The sequence below is a fragment of the Myotis nattereri genome (genome assembly GCF_964212035.1).
Source record: "Myotis nattereri genome assembly, chromosome: 7".
NCBI classification, from domain to species: Eukaryota; Metazoa; Chordata; class Mammalia; order Chiroptera; family Vespertilionidae; genus Myotis; species Myotis nattereri.
In genome coordinates, this window is record NC_138082.1 from 73,231,134 (window position 1) to 73,234,290 (window position 3,157).

The following is a 3,157-nucleotide window of genomic DNA, read 5'->3' on the forward strand; positions in this document are numbered from 1 at the left end:
TACCCTCAGGAATGCAGAATACTATTGCGAGAAAGGGTAAAAGAGAGGATGGAATAATGAAAAGAACGCTATTTGGAAATGTTGTTTGTCAAAAGATGTAATGTGCTCCAATGGAAAGAGGGATAAAGTTCATATCAGAAGAACAATGTTGTTGCCTCACACAGCCCCACCTCATTCTATTAATTATGAGTTTGTCCACAGGCAATGATTATTTTCTTGTGTCTCATTTTCCTGATCTCTAAAATGGGGTTGTTTATTATCCCATAGGATCAAATGGAGGTGTTTGTTACTAGATATTCTGAAAACATACACCACCCTCCATTGATATTATCATTGTTATTGATTCATTGGAGGTTTATATGACTTCTGTTATCTCTCATTATGCTTATTTCCTTATTTATAAGTCAAAGACCATAATTCTACTCTCTAAGTACTATGTACAATGTAACTGCTTCTTAAATACCAAAATACCTCTTTCATATGTGACTTGAAACATGTCTACTGTCACTCAATTTCAACTACACTAACATTTATTGAGAATCTACACTAAATACAACATTAACTGGAAGAGATGAAAAGCTGAAAAAGTCAAAATATCACATGCAATACAATCTCTAAGAATAAAAAAATGTTGTTGCCTTGTTTATTATAGAAAAAATACCTTCAATATCATCAAATTTTGTAAAAAAAAATAATTATGTATATTCATAGTTAATGCATTTATAATTAATTATAATTTATTTCATACTTTTATACAGTTTGTTCATTTGGATATTTTTATATTCGTAGCTTTTAAAAAAAGTATATCTGTATATAAAAACTAGCTGTTTGTTCCTTTTTCTGGTAAAGCATAAGGTAAAGTGATTCCTCTATTTTATATTAGAAATATGTGACTGTATTCTGTAAACTTACATGACTTTTTAAAATTTGAGTTAATTACAAGGAAATTGTGAAAGGATAAAATTCCATTAATTAAGATAGTGAAGCTTAGGAAAGGAGCTAGTTTGGGGAAGAAAGAAGAACAATTCTGGAGTTATAGGTAAAATTCATATATTGAAACCCTAATTCCTCATACCTTAGAATGTAACTGTATTTGGAGACAGGAAGTGTTTTTTTTCTCCTACTTAGAAAAGTTTATTGAAAGACAAAACTAAATTTTCCCTGAAGTCATCCTGTCATTTCATTATGATCCATATTAAAATTTAAATTAATACCCTATATTAAAAATGAAATTAACAAAATGCACCATATGAAACTTCATGCTGAGCAAAACCAAGTCCAAAAAAAAGTAACCATGTATCAATAGAATAGTTCCCACTGTATTTAAGAGGTTTTCTATGTAAATCATATTTTAATGCAATTTTTAGAACCATATTTAAATATTTTGCAATTTGTTAACTGTAGGCATCCACATTTTTCTTCCACCACATTGTTAGAATGAACTTCCCTTAATCTCTCCTGCTTGGACATGTTTTCTGAAATAGATATTGGTTAAGCCCTTTCCCATAGTTTGGAGCAGACGCTGGCGCCTGCAGAAGCAAGGTAAGACGAGGCCCCTTCGCTTGACTGACCTCCACACTCTCCTACCTTGACTCCTTGACCCACGCATCCCCTCCCCTCTGCTTGACCAATTCTTCCGCCCACACCTTGACCCTACATTGCACACTTCCACCTTATATAAGAGAATCTAACCATGCCTTTGGGGCTGACACCAGCACACTGGTCTCCGCTGCTGTGAGAGAATGGAATAGAATTTCTTAAACTCTCACAACATCCCTTGGCCTGGCTCCTTTTGGGGAGGACCTAGCATGCATAATCTGTTCCTTTGATCAAGTTGGCAACATTGGCCAGCGTCCACAGAATGCAGCAAAAAAAAAAAAAAATAGCAGTTATTTCTCCAGATTTGAGAAATCTGGTCCATCATTAGTATAGTTTCCTGAGATTTCTGCTCCACTGAAGTCAGAACCAGGATTTTCTTTCTGAAATCTCTCTAATGTAAGTTTTCTCTGCATTTGGTCTTGCACCCAAGGATCAGCTGCATATTCAGATTCTAGAAATCCAATAATTTGCTGCATCTCTCTTTGTCTTTGTAGAAATTTGTTCTATCCTCCAAAGTCCATGTTCCCTCCTCAGCTATTGTGGAATCAAAGAGTTTGCCCTTGAAAATTGCATGGCCATTCACTGCCAGCACCACATGCCAACTCTGCAGGTCGCACCGGATATCGTGGGTGTAAGTGCCTGGCAGCACCTAAACTTCAATGAACACCTCCTCCAAGATCTGGCATCACTGGCTCCACAGAGTCCCGCACAGAACCACCCCACTGCACCCCTCAAATGGGGCCGGCATACTCCAGGTGCCTCCTGGCTGCAGCTGCACTGTGGAGACAGGTGCTTCTAAGAAGCAATTGAAGTTTAATGGAGTCACAAGGTGGGGCCCTAATCCAACCTGACTGGTGTCCTTATAAGAAGAGGAAGAGACACCAGAGCTGAATATGCAAAAAGTAAAGGGCATGTGAAGACACAGCAAGAAGGTGGCTATCTACAAGTCAAGGAGAGAGGCCTGGGGAAAAACAAAACCTGCCACCACCTTGATCTTGAACTTTCAGCCTTCAGAACTGTAAGAAAATTCTATTGTGTAAGTCACCCAGTCCATGGAAGTCTGTTTCAGCAGGCCTAGAAGACTAAGTCATCTTGATATATTAACTTTAGGAACTATTTACAGTCATTTAGAGGCTAAATGAATTTTGATGTTTCCCTATTTGTTCACTTGTTCACATGTGCTTGCCACCACATCCATGACATCCTGAGGAGAGGGTGCATGGATACAAAAGCTTCATCTTCTAAAGGTGTCTTTCTCATTAGATAACTCAGATTTTCTCTTTTCCTTTTGAATTATATGGCTTTGATTTCTTTTTTTAAGGTTTTATTAAATTGATTAGGTTGACATTGGTAAACCTTGATTTCTTGATCCTCACATTGGTAATCACTTGGCTTTATCTTCACCAGGCATAGTTTTACAAGAGCGTACATTTTCCCCATAGCATTCTTTCAGTTAGATTTCAGATAAAGTCTTAACACTGAATTCTGGGCATTAATCCAAACAGTTGGTAAACTCATATGTCCCTGATTAAATGAAGGCTATTGTTGCTGGCCAGAG

General features: G+C 37.0%; 1 pseudogene across 1 annotated transcript; it reads right to left on the bottom strand.

Annotated features, from left to right (window-relative positions):
- Positions 1-1,874: 1,874 nt before the first annotated feature.
- LOC308522459 (nudC domain-containing protein 2-like) lies at positions 1,875-2,359 on the bottom strand (annotated as a pseudogene). The gene has a single exon. The product of its transcript is annotated as a nudC domain-containing protein 2-like (transcript).
- Between the last annotated feature and the right edge of the window lie 798 nt (positions 2,360-3,157).